This window comes from Macaca nemestrina, chromosome 10, assembly GCF_043159975.1.
Source record: "Macaca nemestrina isolate mMacNem1 chromosome 10, mMacNem.hap1, whole genome shotgun sequence".
Lineage (NCBI taxonomy): Eukaryota > Metazoa > Chordata > Mammalia > Primates > Cercopithecidae > Macaca > Macaca nemestrina.
The window spans coordinates 27666118-27683411 of NC_092134.1; the positions used below are offsets into that span (position 1 = coordinate 27666118).

Consider the following 17294-nt stretch of genomic DNA (forward strand, 5'->3'; position numbering starts at 1 on the left):
TCTACTATTTTCATGGTTCATGCACATACTTTATTTTATATTTAAATATTTTAGATTCATATGTAGTTTTATGTATTGTATATATCATATGTTTACATGTCTATGACTGCAACTTAGTTACTAGCTAAATGCTGACAACTCCCAAATTTATACCTCGATTCCAGACATTGTTCCTAAGTTCCAGACCCATATATCCAGCAAGCCACTCAATATTCCACTTTCATGTCTCCCAGACATAAAAGTTCAGCAAGTCCAAAACTAACTCATGATCTCCCTTCCAGAGCCTGTTTGTCTTCCCATGCTCAGTAAATGTCAGCCACCCTCCCACCAGGTGTTCAAGCTAAAAACCAAGATGCCATCCTTGGCACCATCTTAGCATGCATTCCCAAATCCTGACTACCTTGCCTCTTAAACTCATTCATTTATCAGTCTACTAATTTATTTAACAATTACTTATTTTGCAGCATTGTATTTAAAATGAATGATATAATGGTAAACAAGATAAAATTGTCCTTGTCTCTCAGAGCTCATAGTCATAAATCACAACAGCATGTTTTGATGAATGAATGAAGGTGGTTTCATACAAGATAGAGATTTCATATAATTTCATTAATGTGCAATCACATATTCTGCATTAGATCTCATCATGGACCATCTATAAAGAGGTAAAGTACAGTGTCTAAGGGCATGAACGTTAAAATCAGATAGAATTATTTGATCGATAAGTTGATATGCTCTTATTACACACCTATTACATGCTAAGCACTTTGTAGGCATCAGGAATTCAGCTAACAATAAGAAAGTCTTTACACCTCCAGCATCTTGGAACATTTTCCTGTGTTTGGGAAGCTCCCCATCCTGATGGACTAACAGATTTATTCCCTCCAAGGAAGCCATATGCTCACTTCCTTGAAGTCCCTTGCAGCTAAGTTGCAGGCATGTAACCTGGGCTCAGTCTATCAGAAACCTCCATAAACTATTTGATGCAAGGAAAGTGGTACTAGGAACTATTTGTTTAAACAAGAGTGGTAACAGCTACATCTATCTCTCAGAGGCAGTAGTAGGAGATGTTCTAGCGTGAGTGACCTAGTGGTTACATTAGGAGCACAAGGTGCTGAGCTAATTCAGTGATTCAGCCTGTGACTTGGTGAGCATTTCATGTTTGGTTCACCAGGGTCACTCAATATCTTTTATAAAATCACTTATTTGTTTCCACTAACCAATATCAGGTTCTGTTGTTTGTAACTAAGAATCCGAGGTGATATGCCTAGTTGAATCTCAGGCCTTCAATATATTAGCTGGATGTTTCTGGGTAAATTATTAAACTTCTTTCACCCTCATTTTCCTCATCTGCAAAATGAAAAATATTCAGTGCAATAACTAATGGGCTTGTTGAGAAGACTGGTTGGTTGGGGTTTTCACTAGAGTTTTCCAGCCTTGGTGTCTCCATGTGCTCTTCTGAAATAACTATCATTCTAAGAATTCAAGGAATGGATTTTTGTTTCTCTCCCTTCTTTGGTTCTTGCCACCTATTTCCTGGGCAGAATCCTCTTCCAGAGCTTCCAAACAATTCATGCAACTTTGAGAATTAGACCCAGGCCTCCTGTAAAGAAGATAGAATTCAGTCAGGCAGACCTGGGTGTAAATCCTTGCTCTGCCACCTCCCAGCTGTATAACCTCAGGTGAATCGCTCAGCATCGCACTGCACATTTTAATTGCAGAATGCGATTTTCCATGCCCCTGCACACATCACCAAATTCCAGAAAATGAACTGCTTGTAATGTAAGTGCTATTGTTTACCAGTGGTTTATCAGATGGCAAGGGAAAATAGCCATGCTATCATACCATCAGCTCTTTGACACAGCATTTAACAGTTGGCCATGTTTCTATATCATTTGATATTCACAACAACCTGGAGTAAGCTGTGTAGAATCGCTGTCCTAATTCCCACTTCACAGAAGAAATTGACAGAGAAGTTGAGTCCGAGTCAGTACTTTTTCTGCTATACCCAAGTTATAGGGGTGAACAGGACATCTCAATTATATCTTTTGTCTTCTCGACTGTAAGTGATATTTAAAAGACAATCAATTGGCCAAGTCTGGTGTCTCATCCCTATAATCCTACCACTTTGGGAGGCCAAGGCGAGGATTGTTAGAGCCCAGGAGTTTGAGACAAGCCTAGGCAACATGGGAAACCCCCCTCTCTAACAAAAAAGATACAAAAACTAGTCAGATGTGGTGATGCACACCTGTAGTCCCAGCTACTGGGAAGCTGAGGTGGGAAGATCACTTCAAAAGGCAGAAGTTGGGGTGAGCTGAGATTGTGCCACTGCACTCCAGCCTGGGCAACAAAGCAAGACCTCATCTCAAAAAAAAAGAATGAGTAAAACTAACAAATGTTGAAAACAAATAAAGGAATAAAATACAATACACTAAACCTGCTAGTTTTCTAGTATATTTGACATTAATCTTTCGAACACCTTCCTGTTTTTGGAGGAACTCCCTATTAGGTGATCTGACTATGAAAACCAAAGAGGATTCTCCCTGCTCCCTGGTTCCTGAAAGTGGGCACACAATCTAAGAACAGTTAACAGGGTATTCCAACTCAAGTCTGTGACTATGAAGCAAGCAATCCAATGACACAGAGGAAATGAGGACTTTGACTCAAATGACAGCAAGTTCACTGCTAGAAGCCTGAGGGTCCAGTGGTGGCAGCAGTGGTGACGTAGTGGCAGCGTGCTAGCAAGCACCTTCTGCTAGGGGCCTTCAGCTATGGCCTAACTCCCTGGGATACATACATTTCCTGAGCTGGTTCTCTGGTCTTCCATCAATTTTGGAAGCTACTCACTATATTTTCAATACATGCATTTTCTTTTTAAAGTATGTTCCTTGCATGCAATAACCCTAAGTGGTACCCCCAGGGAAACATCCACATGACCTACTGAGATGTTCTCTCTAACTCATCTGGTCTCAAAACATGATTTATGGGTAGACTAGTCTGACTTGAACTCCCTTCAATCTCCAAAGTCTGGAAGACGTTTTTTGTTTTGCTTTGTTTTTTGAGACTGAGTCTTACTCTGTCATCCAGGCTGGAGTGCACTGGCACAATCTCGGCTCACCGCAACCCCTGCCTACTGGGCTCAAGTGATTCTTCTGCTCAACCTCTCAAGTAGCTGGGAATACAGGTGCCCGTTACCACACCCAGTTAATTTTTGTATTTTTAGTAGAGATGGGGTTTTGCCGTGTTGGCCAGGCTGTTTTCGAACTCCCAACCTCAAGTGATCCACCCGCCTTGGTCTCCCAACAGTGCTGGGATTACAGGTGTGAGTCACCATGCCTGGCCTGTAAGACTTTGAGTCGCAAAGGTGCTTTGAGTCACCTACAGGGTAGACCCACATACCAAGGATCACAAGGACAATGGGCCAGCCAGCTTCCTGTGTCCCATAGACCCATGTCCTGTGTTTACACTGTTAATTCTACCACCACATACAGACAACCTCAATATACATACAATTCATGACAAACTAGAGCCAGTCTGGTAAAAGAATGCCTGAAACAGCACTGTGAGAGGGCATTTTCAAAATGTTTGTAATGAATAGCTACCACTAAGAAGGAAGTGGGCATGGGCTCAGAACAAAAGAAAGACAAATTCATTAGAAAGCCCAATGAAGACTGTTTAAGAGCTTCCTTGTGCAGAGCAGACACTTTGTGATGTCTGTAATTTCAGTCTTCAGATAAGTCCTGTTATTTATCAAAAGGAAGAGGCACATAAAACTGCAATTAGGCTATGATGGAATCTTCCCAAACTATTAAAGCCTACCTCCCATGGGTCTCGCAAGCACACTTCACACATTGAATGACTTTCAAAGCAGTTTCATAAGCTCACTATTATCATCTTTGTGTTTATTTTACAGATGAGGAAACTGAAATTCAAAGAGGTTAAGTGACTTGCCCAGGGTCACACAAGTATTAAGTGGCAGAACTGGGAATTGAGCCCAGGTCTGCCTGGCTCCAAAAGCTACATTCTTTCCACTAACCCACGGTGCTGTTTGCCTTCCCAAGGCAATTGTCAACATCCTTTGCCAAGAAGTGCTGACAACTCATGTCTGACAGTGGATGAACAGGAAGTCTCTCAGTGGCCCAGTGACATGTGGGAGTGGCTGCCCATGAGATATGAGTGTATAGGGATGGGCCAGACTGTCAGAGAGGCCGGGTGATTTCTGGCTTGGTTGTTTTTCTCTGGATAAAGTCTTGGTGGGGTCACTAATTCAGGAAGGGTGAGGAAGAGAGAGAGGAGTATGGGGCAGGCTAGGAAGAAGGCAGGGGGAGAGAGAGAGGTTTTGCCCTCATTCATAACCTCCTTCCTCTCCTGAATGGAGTTTGCAGGCCCCAAATCTGAAAGAGCAGCTCCACTCTGGAAGGACCCCTTCAAAAGCCCCTCCCAGCCCCAGCTTTCCCCGACCTCTGAGGTTCTCCTGCAGTGCCTGTCCTGGCAGACACCCTTCCTCATGCCTGCTCCTTGGCTGGACCAGAACCTCTTTGGGGTTGTATTAGGCAACATAGCTAGACATCATTTGGGCTAGGAGGTAGGAAATGGAATAACTTTGAGCCTTGAACAGGGTGTCCTTGGAGATGATTTTATTAACGTGTGACTTGCTTCAATTCAGAGCCCTCTGAGGGCACAGTCTACCCTGCCTGCCAGCAGCCCAGACAGAACGCCTGAAGGAACAGAGGTTTCAATGAAAAGTGCAGCCTCTTGAAGCAAGGACAGAGCTGTCCTTACAAAGGACTGATCTCCCCTGAAGGGACAGCCACATCCCACACTGATTATGAGTTGGCTATGATGAAAACACGGGGAATATTTGAGGGACAAGTTTTCCCCACTCTAAATAGTCATTGCAATGAGAGGGCAATAAACACACTGGGCCTCTTGTCCGATCTCTTAGTACTCCCTGGGGAGACAGAGTGAGCCACCTGGCTGGTAAACAAGAGCCAGTTGTCTATGTTTCTTTAATGGGTGGTGCTGACCCATCAAAGATCTCGAGGAGGGAGACTTGGCCTCTCTTCCTCCATCCTTCCCTACCTGGAGAAGTGTGTGGCTTTGCAGATTCCAACTTGCCCTCAGGTTTGTTGCCCCAAGGTTCAGTCTCAGTGCTGAAAGTTAATAAGCCCCTGTGAGTTCTCACTCCAAGTCCTTGCTCCAGTCATGCAGATGAGGATTGGGCCGCATTTTCCTCACTCCTTTGTCTTGGTTCAGAATCAGAAGGGAAAGAGGCAATATTGATTTGTGTCTCCTCAAAATCCCAGTTATAAAAAGTAGTAGCTATTATTGTTAGTATCATCATCGTCATGCTTCTGAGGCAAATCTATGAACAATGAAAACTCAGGATTTTCATCTCCATTGGTTTAGTCAGAGATGTTCCAATGGGTTTGGGCCATAATCCTGAAAGAATCCCTAATGTCATGATCCCAAATGTTGAAATGCCAAAAGACCAAAATCCCTAAAGTCTAAAATCTTGAAAATTATAATACTGAAAGATCAAAATCTTGAAAATATAATTCTGGAAAAAATAATTTAAAAAAAACTCTTTAGAATACATTTATTTACATTTTTAAAAGAGAATTTGTTTGAGAAACATATAAAAACATGACAGAATACTTTATAAGCTACTTTATGCAATAAAATAATGAATAATAAAATACATATTTTTGGAGCATAAACACTCAAGGGTGCTTAGGACAGTCACATGGGTATAACAGTTACAAGCAGACAAACCAGATTTATACGGAAACATGTCAAAAAGTGAATTGTATAAACACATATCACTATGGTTGGTAATTGTGTGCATCCGGCTTTATAACTGCAGTCACTGAAATATCATGATGGACAACCTAAGTCATTTGACAAGGTAGATAAAAAGCCTCAGTGGGGTCACCACCACAGCATGTGCAAGTGACCCAAAGAGCTGAGTCTAGAAGTTTACCTTTCACAAGTGCAAATGTACAAAAAGGACATCTCTTCATTTATTTAAGGAAGTTCCCACATTTTTATATACACATGCAATGCTTACACACAAAGCCAACGTTGTGATAATGCACTTTCATGGAGTCAAATATGCAAAAAAAAATACATAAAATGAATTAGAACTCTTTAAAAAGCCTTTACATAAGGCTTTTATTGAAAAGTATTGAAATGATGCAAAGATGAAATACATAACATAGCAAATTGTAAAAGATAACACTGATAATTTTAAGTAGTGGAGGAAAAAAACTTTAAAAAAGAAAAAAACTAAAACAGAACAAAAAAAAGCTTTGACATGAAAAAGTGTATTACTAGGATAGATTATGGGTAATTGCAGGGAGATAGTCCATAAGAGCTGCCCAACTTTTACAATCATTAACTATGTTTTGAAGTCTTGCATTGAGATGAATAGCTACTTTTTTTTCTTTTAAGATATGTCTCCCCATGGAGAATATGTTCACTTTCATTTTCTACATGGCACTGCTGTTTTTGAAATTCTTCTGTGATTCAATGTACCCCAACACGATGAGCATCCCCTATTAGACTTTTCCATCTTCTGTTCCATGTTTCTCTGTCACTTTGGGCACCCAGGTACCTATTTGGAATGCACTCATCTACAGGCCACAAATTTGGCAGAAATAATACTGGTGATCAAACAGCACCATTGTTGCATAAGTGTCTTCTTATCCTACCATACACACAATTATTTTTGAGCCAGTCAGTAACTGCTGGCTTCTTCAGGTAAATGTAGCATTCATTCATTCAAAGCTCCTGGAATTTCATTAGCTGGAAGGGATGCCAATGCAGACAAATGACACATCTTTAAACCGAAGATTTTATCACTGCCATACTTCATGGCCAATCCACTATCAAGGTACAATAACCATGGTAAATGTGTCAAGACAATAATAAGGTAATAGTTCCAGCTAACTTGATGCAACTAACATAATACAACTATCCTGTGTACAACCAAAAATACACTAATCCCTCCTCCAGAATTTGGCTTTCAAAATTTCAACATTAGGGATTTTAGTCTTTTGGGATTGTGATTTTCTGGATTTTAGATGTTAGGGTATTTAGACTCTAGAAATTGTGATCTTCAGCAATTATGCCTTTTGGGATTATAACTGGCACGAGTCCCAACACCATTGCAAATGGCCTCAAGATCAGCACGTGCTCCCCCTCCCCAACTCCTCACCATCCCTCGCCCCTAAACACTCCATCCATCACTCCACACCACATATCTTCCTGGCTTCTTAGCATATAAACTCTTCCTTCAGAAGCAGGGTACTGAGGTCACTTACAATACACCGACAGGCTGTTATAAATAATGTTGAAATCCTCATTGTCCCATTGTCTCAGGCCAGGGCCTTGTTAGTTCGGTTTTGCAAAAGTCTGCCAAGTATCCAAGTGTCTAGCAGGAGGAAGGGGCTTACTCACTCCCTTGCAGACATTTCTACCTGTCAAAGCCAGAGAACAATATAGCTATAGAGTCGTCACAAGGTAAATGGGACTGTGTATCTGTGTGAATATAGAAAAGTGAATGTGTGTCTGCACAAGCCCAAATGTCTGCATCTGTCAGGCCCATCTCTTTGACAACCCCTGTGTGTCTCAGTTTCCAGCTAAGGATCAACTGCTGGGTTTTGGTGAGTTAGCAAGGAACCAGAGGGAAGAAATGATTGCTACAGAATGCCTATTAGCAAGGGGCTTGGAGGGACAATCTGGTGAAAGGGGTTTGGGGACTTGAGAATGTGTTTGCCCAATACCTCAGAAATCATTAAGGAAGAGGGCCAGGCACAGTGGCTCATGCCTGTAGTCCCAGAATTTTGGTAGGCTGAGGAAGGCAGATCACTTGAGGCCAGGAGTTCGAGACCAGCCTGGCCAACATGGCGAAACCCTGTGTCTAGTAAAAATACAAAAGTTAGTTGGGCGTGGTGGTGCAGACGCCTATACTCCCAGTTACACAGAAGGCGGAGGCACGAGAATTGCTTGAACCCAGGAGGCAGAGGTTGCAGTGAGCTGAGATCATGCCACTGCATTCCAGCCTGGGAAACAGAGTGAAAATTTGGGATTCTAGAGATTTGGGGGCAACCTAAAGCTTCTTAATGCCACATTGGCCCTTGGCACTGCCATGGCCTGTGAGACACTTTCTAGGGTCATTGCATGCTCTCACTCTTAAGGTTTGCCTGTGCAAATGTGATGCATCATCCTCACTTGCTCCTTGTAATTGGGTGCGTCTGTGTGCTTTTTGCTGTCTCTCAACTCCTAACACTTTCTTCATGCCATTCCTTAGATCTTAGGTACGGGTGAGACTTTCAGAGCGGGAATGGGTCTTGAGTCACCTCCGTAACCCAGCACCCAGCAGAGCCCGGTACAGGGTAGAAGCTCAGGAAATGCTGGGTATGGAAGAGATACATTTGGCTGTCTAGAGTGTACAGATTCTCTCCTAATTAACAACACACCATTTTAGACCCTCCCCAGAGGCTCTACAGTGAATCATCTGATAGTTCCTGTTGAAAGCTTTGGCTGAACTATTAACGCTCCATAGAGGGGAGAAAAACAAACAAATATCTTATCAGGGTTTCTCAAGCATTTCCACCCTATGAGGAGAGGAGGTGAAATCGTGTTCCATACAGGAGTTTCCAGACATAGCCTAAAGCATTCCCTAACCCACTACCCCACAGAGTCACCACTTAAAGAGCTGACATCTCATTTCACCCTTGACTTTGTTGAGAGACAATAAAACAACCAGTAATACATGGAATGTCTGCATATTAAAAGAAATCACTGGTATTGTGGACATCATCCATTATGAAGTCCAGTGCCCCCTTTTCTCTTGCTATAGGCAAACTCATAAAGAGATGAAGTGAATCCACATGGTCTGGAATGGAAGGAAAACCCTACATGCTTAGCCCAGCAGAAGTCAAGGAGGCCTCTGCTGTTCTCAAAGCCAGGGAGCGTGGCCAGAAAATAGACAAGGGCAATACATGATCTGTGCAGCTGCAGAAACAGGTAAGAATACCACCAACCCAGAGAAAGGAAAGAGGGCTTCCTGGAGAAAGTGACAACTAAGCTGAGAACATGAAGATTGTATAGGAGTTCCCTAAAGCAGGAAGGGGGAGTATTAAAAGTCTCACACAAAGGAAATAGCATGGGAAAAAGAGAGAATGAGCATTACCCATTTGGAAAAAAGGAAAGTAGTTCATTACGTCTGAAACACAGAATATAAGGGGGGAGGGATGAAAGATGAGGAACATTGAAAAAGTTTTTAGCCAAGAGCAATAAGATGACATTGAAGGGCTTCAACAGGGGAAGTACTTAGCCAGATAGACATTTTCAAGATACTTCTCTGGCAACAATGTGGATAACAGATGGTGGGTGGGTCGGGCAGAGGGCATTTGGAGAGACCTAGGAAGATGCAGTTGCTGTACTGGAGATGAGGTTGTAGTGGCTATGATGGTAGAGAGGGGATAAAGAGACTCAGGTGGATCTGAAAGATATTTTAGAGGTAGAATGAGTGGGACTTCGTGAATGGTTGGGTGTGGGATTGAGAGGAAGGAGTCAAGGCCAGCTCTCAGCTTGTGATACTGGCAACAATACATTCGCTGGGCCATGACTTACTGTGGGTTGGGTCCCCATGCACTCTCAAGGACAGGGCTTACACAGGGGTTCTTCCTACACAGTGGGCCAAGCCTAATCTATCTCATCAGGTCTGTTTCAGCTGTCACATATCTGCCACTGGATGGATAAACTAATGGGCTTCTTTTGCAGATCTCTCTTGGCTTTGTGGGAGGAGGTGATAGAAACCTGCTTAGGCTTCCAGGTCTGTCTTGTACCCCAGCACAGCTAGCCAGAAAATCCTGCAAATGGTGGCAGAAATGGGGGCCAGTATGGAGAGGAAGGAGATGTGAGGTGCTTGTCCAACTATCAGTAGAGTAGCATTTTGTTTCCATTCAGTGCTTAACCCTGGGGAATCAGGATCTCTCCATGGGGAATCCAAGAGGCATGAAGGAGTGGATGATGAAGACCAGGTTCCTAAGCCTTATTCTAAGCTCTTGTCTTTGTAACTGTAACACTGGCACATGGTAAACTCTAACATTAGCACATTGCTGGAATAAGCAGTGAAGAAGGAAAGGTAAATACCCTTAAGCCACAGCAGAAAGATCTTCCCCAGTTTTCCATTCAATCCTAAGAAGGGTTCCTACCTAGGGCCATTTTGAGCAGAGTCCCTCTTGCAGCCTGCCAGAGAAAGTTCTAATTACATGGCTCCGTGGCATCTATCTCTACAGCAGAATTCCTGATGAAGCCCCCAGGACTACAATCCTTGGATTCAATCCAAGCTCTTAGGAAAACTAGCACTTGGGGCAACCACTTAAAAGTAGGAAGGCTGAGGGAGAAGCAGGTGGAAAGAAGAAGCACTGATTTGAAAGTCGACCACTGTGCCTCACAACCCCAGAGGGCACTGTCTACACTGTATGTGTGTGAGAAGAGCCCTTGGGTGTTGTGCGGTACTGCCAGCCCAGGTGGAGAGTCAAGCAACCTGGTCCCACCCCTAAATGTTGGACCTGACTGCATCATTCCCCACACATACCACAAAACCTCAAGCCTTGCATTTATGAGTCCAGCATAGTTGATTCCTTTCACAAGTTCCATATACCACCAATGTCCCATGCCTAAGACAATACACTGTTTCCCAGGCTTGAATTCACAACACTTATGTGATATGTAATGAGAAGAAAAGTCCACAAGGAAAAAACAAATGTCAAAACTAAAGAGCCCAGGTAGCTTAATACCTAGGTGATGCATTGATAGGGGCAGCAAACCACCACGGCACACATTTACCTATGTAACAAACTTGCACATCCTGCACATGTGCCCCAGAACTTTAAAAAATAAAATAAAATAAAATAAAAACTAAAGATCCCAGGCTTGACAAAGAAGCCAGAGAAAACAGGTACAATGGCTGAGGACGTTTCCTGAAATACAAATGCACTCTGCTCCCCACCACATAGTCATAAACTCTGCCAGACCCAGGGCTTGGATGGCTCATCCCATCCCTCCCATAGTTAATGACTGTGTCCTCTGCTGAGTCTGCCAGGCCCCTACATGGCTCCTCCACTCCCCACCCAGTGCTCCTTAATGACAAGCCCAGGCATCCTGGGCCCCTTTCCAGCCAGAGGGCCACATTGTTGACATTTATCTCTGGACCACTCAATGACACGATTATAGCAGAAAGTTTACTTGTAGTAAACTTTGAACCAAAAAGGAGAAATTATTAAAAAGTTGGGTTTCTCTCCAGTGGACTTGGCAGAAAGAAGCAAAAAGGAGATATTTATGCATGGGGTTCAGCATCTTCAATTCCCTCCCTGCCCTCTCGTTGCTACGGACTGAATGGTGTCTCCCACCAAATTCATACATTGAATCCCTAACCTCCAATGTGTTGGTATTTGAAGATGGGGCCTTTGGGAGGTGATTAGGTCATGATGGTGGAGCCTAAGAGACATGAGAGAGATTATTTCTCTCAACACTGCATGAGGACGTAAAAATAAGGCAGCATCTTTAAACCAGCAAGCGAGCCCTCAACAGACACCGAATTTACCAGCACCTTGATCTTGGACTTCCCAACCTCCAGACTGTGAGAAACAAAGGTTTGGTGTTTTTTTTTTAAGCCATGCAGTCTATGGTATTTTGTTAAAGCAGCCCAAACTAACTATGATTCCCAACTCAGCCTGCTGGCCCATGGACCTGATGACTGTTCCCATCCCCCAGATTCCCAGGAGTTCCCTCATGCAGCCCCTATCTGAAGGACTCTAAGGCAAGAGAATTTTGAGACAAGTTGTAGGGGAATTGAATAAAAAAGACAGTCCAAGAAGAAAGGCTGGAGTGAAGCTGTTGCATAGCTTGTACGTGCTGGTTAACAAGATTGGGCACCAATAGGTGTTATATCCCCAGCGGAATGTTCACTCCGAGAAAAAAAGAACCATTCACTGTCTCATTCTCTGCAAAAACCCCAGTGCCCTGGTCAGGGTCTGGCACTATTTGTCAAATGAATGAGTAAATGAGTGAATGAATCTCTTTTGGTCTCTATTGCAACCTTATAGAGGGTTGTTATACAGACTTGACAGATGAGAACACTGAGATTCTAGAGGTCAAGTAAATCCCAGGCAGAAAGTTGCAGACTTTGGACACAGCTCTGACTCTGTAGACACGTAGGGAAGATGCAGATCATTGTCAATATAATTCCACGAACTAGATCAATCAAGAAGAAAGCTCTTTTTCTTCAAAATGCTCAGGACACTTTGAGCTTGCTTTTTTTAGATTATACTTCAAATATCTACTCTATTATATTTGTAGCAATGTGAATCTCTTACTCTCTTTTTTGTCCCATCATTTTACATGAGATGTAGCACAGTGATAGTATTTATTACACTTGACTGCAATTATTTTCTAATGCCTCATTAGGCCATGAATTCCTTGAAGGCATTTTGTTTATCTCAACATCTCCAGCACCTAGTAAAGTCTTCACAAATGTCCACTGCATGGATGGATGGATGGATGGATGGATGGATGGATGGATGGATGGATAGATGGATGGATGGATGGATAAATATGTAAAACATCTTGCATTTTAAAATACTTTCATTTTCATTATCTCATGTAATCTTCATGTTATTTGATGAATTACTATTATTATTAACATTAAGTACAAAAAATCCACTTAGAGGGAGAACAGTCTTTTGCAGGAAAATGCTTTGAGGTACTTGAGATAGTTGAGAATCATGAGAGCAGGAATGTTGACGCAGACAGCTTTAGGAAGGGGAATCTTTGTTACCTTGGGCAAGAGGCAAGGGGATGAATTTTCTGAGACCAGTGAAGAGTAGAGAAGATAGAGGATAAAGTAAGAGGATGCACAGATAGACAAGGACTTAGACTTGGGAAGGTGAGGAGCCAGGGAGACTTTTCATGGTGGAGTGGAAAAAGGATATTTTATAGATGGTCTAACACCTTCTATCCTTCTGAAGCTGATCAAATGTCTGCCTTGTAAACCTCTCATCTCTCTTTCTCCTGTCAAAACCAAAACCACATTTACATCAAAAACAATACACAAAGGCACTTTGGTCAATTCTACTAACCTTACCCTTGCTTCCTTACAAGTAGAACCCTCAAAAGGAACTGGGCTTCATGTGGGTTGACATGGTACAGAGCAGAGACTGCACTTGGAAACTGGAGAAGATTCAGACATTTGGAGTATGTTTATGGGCTTTGGAAGGAGAGGGGATAGGTCTGAACTTCTTTTCCCAGTATCTCACTGAAATGGAGGCCCTGTTATCCATCTATTGTATACTCTGTGAAGAAACTGAGGCCCGGAGAGATTAAGTGCCTCGCCCAAGGTCACACAATTAGCAGTTGACAGAAATAGAACATAATTAAATTCAGGATAGTTGACTTTAAATCCCTTGCTTCACTTGCATCTTGATGCAATTTCACAAAGATTACTGTCACCATCAAAGGGGTGGGACATGAAGCTGGAATTATATTCAGGGAGCTTGTGTTTTAGACAACATGAGCCAAGATTCAGCTCCCTGTTCTCCCTCATCACAGCAGACCCAGTTGCAGCTTTCCTGACTATTATCTATAGACCCTGGAGAAAAGCAGTAAAATTCCAAACCCACAGTCCCCTTGGTACAAGGGGTATGTGTCCCCAGAGCCCTCTAATGCTAGCTCTAACCTCAAAGAAATGGGAAGAAGGGGATGCCAGAAGGCTTGTCTGTGGCTTTGCAGCCTACTCCCCAAGCGGGCCCAGAGTATGGCCAGTTGAGCAAACTTGGCAAACAGAGGCCTTCATTACATGTGTCAGAGGCACTCATACACATAGGCTTTATTAGGGACAGGCCCTGGGCGAGAGCAGCCTGGGATAGCATAGGAGAATGTTTACCCACCTGTCTACCCATCCTCTCAACACCTGGGACTCACACTAGACAGGGCACAGGCCATGCTCAAGGAAGTGGCCAAGGAACTGCAGACATCCAGTCTGCCTTCTGCCTGGCCCAGTCGTTACCATGTACTAACTGGCTGGCTAGGCCTCAGGAGATGAGCTGCTAAAATTCTGCCCAGACTCCACCAGCACCTTCCCAATGATCCTCCAGCTCCAACAGCACACACAGTAGGTGCAGTGTTCAGCAAGTTCTTTGAAAGACTGATGAATGAATGAATCCATTCGGCTCCAACATAGAGTGATTTAGGAATTCTCATTCCTCCCATCCAATCCTCTTTCTCCAGCAGGTGTCTGAAAAGAGGTGACTCCTCGTTAAGACTTAAATATCTCTTAACTGGGGAAACACTAAAAAAAATTTTTTTAAAGAGGTAACTTACAATTGGAATGTCATTCAATCTTTATTAAGGACCTACTGTATGCCAAGTTATATATACCATCTATAATTCCCACTGTAGCCCTACAAAGTGGGTTTCATAAATGTAGTCAAAAAGAATCAGATTGAAGTTGAGGGGAAGGTATTTAAACCCATGGACCTTCTGGCTCAAAACCCTTGCTTGGTCCACCATATCATACAGTATTTAAGGGAAGATTTGATGTGGACCGAGAAAAGGAGAATCTTTGTTTGCTATAGGCTTACAAGGTGACAGGGACACCATCTAGAAGGGAAAAAGATGAAAAGCTAGACTCCAAGGCACTGTTCACTTTCAACTCCTGTTGAGAGTTCAGGGGACCCTGGAACTTGAGAAAAATTGCATCGCTATTTCTACTAATTCTAACTAAAGAGTATTCAATTATGATGTGGACCACAAACCACAATAGTATGAGCAGTTCCTGTGATGTTGCATGATAGAAATCATAGCTTTTTTTTATCACTTTAGAGTTGGCAGAGCATCTCAACTGTCTTTGCTCCTCATCCCCCATCCCTTCCCGCTTGCTCCCACCACTGTAGCCACATCGGCCATTGACTGTTCAAGCTTGTCTTGGGCTTTTGCAGGCCTGCATGGAATGCTCTTTTCCCTACTGTCCTCTGCCTCCCCGATTCAAGTCATTTGAGTCTTTGCTCAACTGTTGTTTCCTTAAACAGATCTTCTCTGACCTTCTCCCACCCATCCCCTCAACACATACGGGTCATTCTCTATATCCCTACCACCATCTCCTCCCATTTCACATACATGATGAAATAAGGGTACACTTGATGATGTGACTGCAAATCAAGTCAGAGTATCCTAAATATGAGTGTGCAGTGACTTCTCTGTCCATCATTCACCAGTACTCAATATGCATCATAAATACAGATCGCTCTCTTTTAATAGTGGGTCAGCTGAGTTCTTCTTGCAAATTCTTCGGTCCTTTTCATAAAGTTCCAGGTGGAAGAATTCCTTCAGGATTATATCCTTCAGGATATAGGCCTATACATACCACAAGGATATAGTGGGTGCTGTTCTTTTTCTCATTTTCACTTGCATATCCTTCCCCTGGTCAGTTTGAGCATCACTAGCCTTGAGAAGAGATGGGACTGAGAAAACAAAACCCAGGCGATGTGTAACTTTTTTAATTTCCAAAATAGTGTCTTGAGATTCAAAAAGGAAAGTGTTAGGGCAGAAAAGTGCAGAGTGTAAGCTATAGCCATAAAACTGGAAAGAGCACGGGAGGAAAGACAAGCTCACTCCTGTGTCAGGGTCGCCTGGCCTGGCAGGGGAACAACTAGACCAGAGGTATGGCATTATAGGAGGTGGGAATTGGGCGGGGAGTACTGGAATGAAGAGGGCCAAAGCTGGCTTAAATAGGGAGAGTGGGGAAGCCAAAGGAATCTGCTGGTCAGTGCCTGGGAGGCTTCCAACCAGTGCCTGCAGGTTATAGTCTACCCCACATAAATGAGCACTCCAAGTCAACTGAGTAAAGAAGCCAGTTTAGCTATATATATCTGTATATCACTTGTGACTTGCCCATAGATCATACAGAAGAAAGTCATCTGCTGTGACTTGAGATTTATCTGAGCCCCATCAAACTCTCCTTGTAGCATACCCCTATTTTCTAAGTGACCTGAGACACTTATAAACCTCACAAGAACCAAGGGTAAGATGGGAGAGAAAGTCCCTGAAATGGGCTCTAATAAAAGCTAGGCAACGGGGAAATCCACTCCTGTTAAAATGCAGAAACTCAAGTCACCCTATCTATTATAGTCAAGATTTTGGTATCCAGAGTGAGCATTACCAAATCTGCAGTCCTCCTGGTTACATCTTGACACCACTGTGTCACACACTGTGCATGCCCAAGATGCATGCATGGATCTACTATGAACATACAACGTGAAGGCCAGTTCGCCTGGGCTGGCAAAGGAAGCTTGGTCTTCTCAGCCTCTCTGAAATCTCTGCCTTTTACAACTATCCAGTCAACCAAGTGTTCTTGGATGCCTACTGGGTGTCCAGTTGCTGAGGATACAGAGACAAGCAAACTACAGCCCCTGTCCTCAAGGATGGAGAAAGTATAGGCACCTTCACAGAGCTCACAGTCCTCCACCAATAGCCATGTTTTGGGCTCCGTGTTAAGAGCCTGACATAGGACATGTCACTTAATCCTTAAACTATTCCAGTGAGAAACTGAGCCTCAGAGAGTGTCAGTAATTTGCTCAAGGTCACGTAACTGGAGTGATGATAAACTCGTGGAGAAGTGGTTCGACCTTGTTCTTGCCAGAGGAGACATAAAGAATTAAAAAGTCATTTTCTCCTTTTCGGAAACAATAGCCAAGGAAAAAAATTAACATAACTTCTGTTTTTGTATGATTGATTTGGTTTGGTGTTTTTCTTTCTTTTCTTGTCTTTGTTTCTTTTTCTTTCCCTCAGGGGAGGGGAGGGGGCTTTCACCTGTAAGGTGAAGTGTGGTGAGGTGCAGTGTCTCACCAGTAATCCCAGCACTTTGGGAGGCTGAGGTGGGAGGACCACTGGAAGCCAGGAGTTTGAGACAAGCCCGGGCAACATAGTGAGACCCCATCTCTAAAACAAATAAATTAGCCAGGTGTGGTGGCACGTGCCTATAGACCCGGCTACCCAGGAGGCTGAGGTGGGAGGATCGCTTGAGTCCAGGAGGTTGAGGCTGCAGTGAACCGAGACTGCACCACTGCATTCCAGCATGGGCAACAGAGCAAGACCCTGTCCTCAAATAAAAAATAAATAATATGTAATTTTAAAAAAGAAAGACAGAGGAGAGGTGACCCAAACTGAGATGTTATGTGTTTTCTTTGAGATTGGGGAAGAAACCATGGTTTAAAAGTCTCTGA

General features: G+C 43.2%; 1 long non-coding RNA gene across 2 annotated transcripts in view; it reads right to left on the reverse strand.

Annotated features, from left to right (window-relative positions):
* The window catches only part of LOC105497698 (uncharacterized), a 207365-nt gene that overhangs the window by 188735 nt on the left and 1336 nt on the right, over positions 1-17294 (reverse strand). The window lies entirely within an intron of this gene.